This window comes from Oratosquilla oratoria, chromosome 18 (genome assembly GCF_046742065.1).
Source record: "Oratosquilla oratoria isolate Oo_2021 chromosome 18, ASM4674206v1, whole genome shotgun sequence".
NCBI lineage: Eukaryota > Metazoa > Arthropoda > Malacostraca > Stomatopoda > Squillidae > Oratosquilla > Oratosquilla oratoria.
In genome coordinates, this window is record NC_134794.1 from 40,635,849 (window position 1) to 40,643,348 (window position 7,500).

Genomic DNA, 7,500 nt, shown 5'->3' on the forward strand with positions numbered 1-7,500 from the left:
AGAGTGGGGTAGGGGAGAGGGGTAAGAGGGGAGAGGGGTAAGAGGGGGAGAGGGGTAAGAGGGGGAGAGGGGTAGGAAGAAGGGGGGAGGGATAGGGGAGAGGGGTAGGGGAGGGAAGGAGAGGAGCGGAGTATGGAAGACCGGGTAGGAGGAACGGGGAAAGGGTAAGGGTAGGGAGGAAGAGACGGGTAAGGGGGGTAGGGAGGGGGAGAGAGGTAGGGGTCAAGAAGTGGAGGGGTAGGGGGAGGAGGAAGGGGGGAAGAGTGAGGGGGGAATCGTTGGTGGAGTGTTGGAGTAGAGGGAGTATGTGGGAGTAAGACTGTGGGCTTGGATAACTCCACTTGGAGAGAGCCCAAGTGGCTCCTCCGAGCAATGGTTACGTGACGAATGTCCCTAAGTAGGATCCGTTCCGAGGAAGAGGAAAAAGTGTAGGGAGTATTGTTCAACACGTCTTATTAATAATGATGATAATGATGATGATGACAATGATGGTAATGATGACAGTGATGATGATAATAAAATAGTAATAATAGCATTGATAATAATGATGACAATGATGATGATAATAATATAGTAATAATAACAATGATAATAGTAAAAATAATAATTGTAATAATAATCATAATACAAATAACAACAACAACAACAATGATAATAATAGTAATATTAATAACAATAATAACAATAATAATAATAATAATAATAATAATAATGATAATGATAATAATGATAATAATGATAATAATGATGATAATGATAATAATGATAACAATAATAATGATAATAATGATAATAATGATGATAATGATAATAATGATAATAATGATAGTAATGATAATAATGATAATAATATTGATAATAATATTGCTAATAATATTGATAATAATGATGATAGTAATAATAGTAATAATAATGATAATATTTATATTAATGATAGTAATAATAACAATAATAATAATGATGATAATAACAATAGTAATAATAATAATAATAATAATAATAACAATAATAATAATAATAATAATAATAATAATAATAATAATAATAATAATAGTAATAATGATAATAATAGTAATAATGATAATAGTAATAATGATAATAATAATGATAATAATAATAATAATAATAATAATAATAATAATAATGATAATAATACTAATATTAATAATGATAATAATAGTAATAATGATAATAATAGTAATAATGATAATAATAGTAATAATTAATAATAGTAATAATAATAATAATAATAATAATAATAATAATAATAATAATAACAATAATAATAATAATTAACAATAATAACAATCATAACAACAACAACAACAACAACAACAATAACAATAACAATAATAATAATAATAATAATAATATTAATAATAATAATAATAGTAATAATAATAATGCTAATAATAACGATAATGATAATAATAATGATGATAACAATAATAATAATGATAATAATAATAATAATAATAATAATAATAATAACTAATAATAATAACAATGATAACAGCAACAACAACAACAATAATAATAATAATAATTATAATGATTATGATAATGATGATAATAATAATGATGATAATGATAATAATGATGATAATAATAATACATACATACATATACCAAGGCTTTTTCCCCTTCCAAGGGAGGTAGCCAAAAAGGGAAAGGCATAAAAACACTCCCACCCATTTCATCCCTAAATACACTCAACACCCCTCCCACCCTCCCTCTCATCTGAGCACCTCCTGGATGACGGGTCATCCCTGCACCCTGCCCACCGCCCTGGGTCAGAAGCAGTGTCGCAAGACACAGCACATCCACAGCAAGGCCGCTTCATTTAATCGGCGACCCCCCCTCTCCGTCCCCCCTTCCATATAAGGAGAGGACGGGGAGAAATCCCTTCGGGCTGCGTCAAAATTTACTCACACATACTACCCCACCCCCCACACCCCCGCCCATTCCTCCTCATGCAATCACAAACATCATCCATATACAACCATTCTCCACTCACGTCTGTCTTCTGTCCTCTCCCTTCCTTCCTCAACAGACATTCCCCTCTTCCCCAAAGCCCCCTTCACCCCATCCATCCACCTCATCCTAGGACGTCCCCTCATGTTCACTCCCTCCACATCTGCCTTCCATACCTCTTTCACTAGTCTTTCTTCACTCATTCTTTCCATGTGTCCAAACCATCCTAATATTCTTTCATCAACCCTATCTCCCAAATCCTTTTTCACCCCTGTTCTCCTCCTCACCTCCTCATTTCTCACCCTATCCAGCCTAGTAACCCCCACCATACTTCTCAGACACCTCATCTCAAACACATTCAAACTCCTTCTCTCTTCTTCTCTTATGTTCCACGTTTCTGCCCCATACAGTGCTGTTGGCACAATCACTCCTTCATACAGTCTCCTCTTCGCATACATTCCCAAATGTCTATTCCTCATTACACTCTTTAATCCACCAAGGTATTTACTCGCTTCTCTCAATCTACATTCTACCTCCACCTTCACTCCTCCTTTTCCTGCTACACTTGCACCCAAGTATCTAAAACTATCCACTTCCTCCAGTCGCTCTCCCTTAATGTTCACTTCCAGTCTACTGCCACTTTCACCCCTTGTACATCTCATCACCTTACTTTTACCCACATTTATCTTTAGCTTTCTTCTATCACATACTCTCCCAAACTCTGCCACCAGCTTCCTCAATCCCTCCTCTGACCCTGCCACAAGCGCAGTGTCGTCCGCAAACAACAGCTGGCTCACCTCCCACTTTTCTCCATTTTCTTTAACCATCTCCAATCCCTGACCCACTACCCTAGCATTCACCTCTCGCACCACCCCATCCATGTATAAGTTGAACAGCCAGGGCGACATAACGCATCCTTGACGAAGTCCCACCTTTACTTCAAACCACTCACTCTCTCCATTTCTAATCCTGACACAAGCTCAACTACTCTCATAAAAACTCTTGACAGCTCCCAAAAGCTTTCCTCCTATCCCATAAATCTGCATAACCTCCCACAATGCCTTTCTGTCTACCCTATCATAAGCCTTTTCCAGATCCATAAAAGCCCAAAAAACATCCTTCCCCTTTCCTATAGCTTTCTCACATATCTGTCTTACCACAAAGATCTGATCTACACAACCTCTACCTGTCCTAAATCCACACTGTTCCTCACCAATTACTCCTTCTGTTCCTCTCCTAATCCTCTCAATTAAGATCCTCCCATAAGCCTTCCCTACTACACTTAACAGGCTAATCCCTCTGAAACTACTACATTCACACTTGTCCCCTTTTCCCTTGTAAAGAGGAACTATACAGGCACTTCTCCAGTCCTCCGGTACTCTACCCTCTCTCCAGCAAACATTAAATAACCTCACCAACCAGTCCACCATCACTGAACCTCCCTTTTTCAGACGTTCTGCATGGCATCCATCCAGACCAGGTGCCTTACCTGCTTTCATCATCTTTACAACTGCCTTCACCTCATCCTTCCTTATTTCTCCTCCATTCTCCTCACTCATCACTCTCATTTTCTTCGCATTTCCCACTGCAGCTATCTTTCCTTCCCTGTCCTCCTTCACATTTAGCAACTCCCTAAAATATTCTGCCCATCTTCCCCTTACTGCCATCTCTTCCAATAATAATAATAATAATAATAATAATAATAATAATAATAATAATAATAATAATAATAATAATAATAATAATAATAATAATAATAATAATAATAATAATAATAATAATAATAATAATAATAATAATAATAATAATAATAATAATAATGATAATAATAATAATAATAATAATGATAATAATAATAATAATAATAATAATAATAATAATAATAGTAATAATGATTGTATCAGTAATGATGATAACAACAATAATAATGATATTAATGACAACTATTATAATAGTAATTTATAATAGTAATAATAATGATAATAGTAATGATAATAATAATAATGATAATGTATCAGTACATTGAATTCATGCACACAATTCAAAGAGATGCACCCAAGGCTATGACATGCCTGGCCTCCCATCTCGACTTCCCACGCTCACACACCCCATCACCCCATCACCCCCACGCCCACGCCCACACCCCCTCACCCTCCCACTCTCCATAACCCTCCGGTGCGTGTCAATCAAACGTCAACTTGCCCTTGGAGACTTGCATATTCCACGTTCCTAGCTCTCCTCCTCCTCCTTATCTTACTCCTCTTCCTCTTCCTCCTCCCTCTCCTCTTCTTCTTCCTCCTCCTACCTCTCCATTTCTTTCTCCCCCTCCACTTCGTCCTCCTATTCCTCCCCTTCTTCCTCTTCCTCCTCCTGCTTCTCTTTCTCTTCTTCTTCCCCCTCCTCCTTCTCCTCTTCCTCCTTCATCTTTGAAATGGGATTCTGCTGCATTAGGTCATGACCTACGGTCAATTGGCACCTCAGGTCAACCTGGCCTCTTTGACCTTTTCGTTGCTGACATGCCATCCTTACCTAATCGAAGTTTCGTATTAGCTTACCACTGTTCCGTGAGTTGAGCTCAGGGACTGTGAATATTAGGTCAGGACGGCAGTTAGCAGACTACCTAGATTCCTCGATAGTTAGGCTAAATCCAAGTTGGAATCCTTTTGTAGCTCCTATGGTTCAGTCGGTAGGGTAATGTTTTTTCATCAAACTAGGTCTCGGTTTGATGGCCGGGGTGACTGCCGGGAATTATATATATATATATATATATATATATATATATATATATATATATATATATATATATATATATATACATATATGTATATATATACATATATGTATATATATATATACATATCTGTATATATACATATGTGTATATATATATATATCTACATATATGTATATATAGATATATATATGCATATAATACATATATATACACATATATATATACATATATATATATACATATATATATAACATATATACATATATACATATATACATATATAGATATATAACATATATACATACATACATATATATATATAACATATACATATATAACATATATATATATATATATACATGTATATATATATATACATATATACATATATATATATATATATATATATACACGCATACATATATACTTTTATATATATATTCATATATACATATATACATATATATATGTATATATATACATAAATATATATATATATATATATATACATATATATGTATATATCAAGTGTTTTTCCTCTTTACGTGGGTGATAGCTAAGTCAAAGCCACTTACCTACGCCCACCCGTTTGACTCCCCTCCACCTCCCTTACCTCCCTCTCATCTTATCTCCTCATGGATGACGGGTCATCCCTGTATCTCGCCCTTTATAGATTTGGAAAAGGCTTATGACAGGGTGGACAGGAAGGCACTGTGGGAGGTTTTGCAGATATATGGGATTAGGTAAAATATGTTAAGGGCAATCAAGAGTTTTTACGAGAGTAGTAGAGCCTGTGTTAGAATTGGAAATGGAGAGAGCGAGTGATTTGAGGTAAAGGTAGGACTGCGTCAGGGATGTGTCACGTCGCCATGGCTGTTCAATGTGTACATGGATGGGGTGGTGCGGGAGGTAAAGGCGAGGGTAATGGGCAAAGGACTGGAGATAGTTAAAGAAAATGGAGAAAAGTGGGAGGTGAGCCAGTTGTTGTTTGCTGACGAAACTGCGCTTATGGGAGGGCCAGAGGGAGGGGGGGATTAAGGGAGTTAGTAACGGAGTTTGGGAAGGTATGCGATAGGAGAAAGTTGAGGGTAGATGCGGGTAAATGTAAGGTGGTGAAATGCACAAGAGGAGAGGACGGCAGGGCGCTGGAGAGAGGCTGGAGAAAGAGGATAGTTTTAGGTAGTATGGGGTCGCATGTGGAAGGAAAAGGAGGAGTGGAGGTGGAAGTAGATTGTAGATTGAGAGAAGAAAGTAAATGCCTTGGGTGATTAAAAAGTATCATGGGAAATAGACATTTGGAGATGGATGCAAAGAGGAGATTGTATGAAGGGGTAATTGTGCTGACGGCTTTGTATAGGGTCAGAGATATGGCAGAGAGGCAGAGAGGAAACTTTTGAATATGTTTGAGATGAAATGTCAGGGAAATGTGGTAGGGGTTACGAGGTTAGATAGATTGAGAAACGAGGAGGTGAGGAGGAGAGCGGGGATGGAAAAGGAGGTGACAAATAGGGCTAATGAAAGAGTATTGGGATGGTTTGGACACATGGAAAGAATGGGAGTGAACTTGATGGGACGACCGAGGATGATATGGATGGATGGGGTGAATGGGGCGTTGAGAAAGAGGGGAATGTCTATTGAGCAAGGAAGAGAAAAGGTGGGAGATAGGGATGAGTGGAGAGTTGTTGTGTATAGTTGATAATGTTATACAAGGAAGGGGCGGGGGATGGGTGGTAAGGAGTGCTTGTGTGTGTATGATATATATATATATATATATATATATATATATATATATATATATGTATATATATATATATACATACATATATATAAATATACTTATATATATACATATATATATATATGTATGTATGTATATATAATATACACATGTATATACATATATATATGTACATGTATATATATGTACACACACACACACACACACACTCTCTCTCTCTCTCTCTCTCTCTCTCTCTCTCTCTCACACACACACACACACACACACACACACACACACACACACACACACACACACACACACACATAAATATATATATATATATATATATACATATATATACTATATATATATATATAAATTACATATATATACATATATACATATATATAAATATATATATATATATGCAATTATGTATACACAAAAGCACACACACTAAGGCACACACACACACACACACACACACACACACGCGCGCGCGCGCGCGCGCGCGCAAACGAAAAATCATTGAAATGAAACACACCCCTACACAAACACACAAACTCACAAATGACAAAATAAACTCTCACACACACAGAAACGACGATTGTACATGTTATTTCCTCTCAAAGACGAAGAAAAAACGTGTCTCGTTGTTATAAAAAAAAATTTCGGGAGAGGAGGGAAGTGGGAGGGGAGGGGAGGAGGAAGGGGAGGGGAAGGATTACAATTATTTCCGTCTGCTCTAGATAAGATCTTGGCACTAGATTATATACGTAAACATTCTATGAAAAATTCTGACAAAGGAATCTTTCACCTTCTCTCTCTTTCTCTCTTCCTTTCTCTCTCACCCGCTCTCACTCTCTCTCTCTGTGTGTCTATCTATCTCTCTATCTCTTTGTGGGGAAGTTATGAATCACAGCAGACATGGAGTGCTGGAAAAATTAATGTCTGAATTAGACACATCATGTCTGCAGGCTTTGAGCATAAGCAGATCAGGTCTGGATTCATTGTGGTTAAAACGTTTGGGCTTGCAAAAAGAAAGAAACAAACAAATAAATAAATAAATAAA

The 7,500-nt window shown here is 36.6% G+C and overlaps 1 protein-coding gene across 1 annotated transcript in view; it reads right to left on the reverse strand.

The window, feature by feature from the left end:
• Window positions 1-7,500, reverse strand: part of LOC143034844 (relaxin receptor 1-like) — a 378,926-nt gene that overhangs the window by 356,248 nt on the left and 15,178 nt on the right. The gene's annotated exons all lie outside the window — the stretch shown is intronic.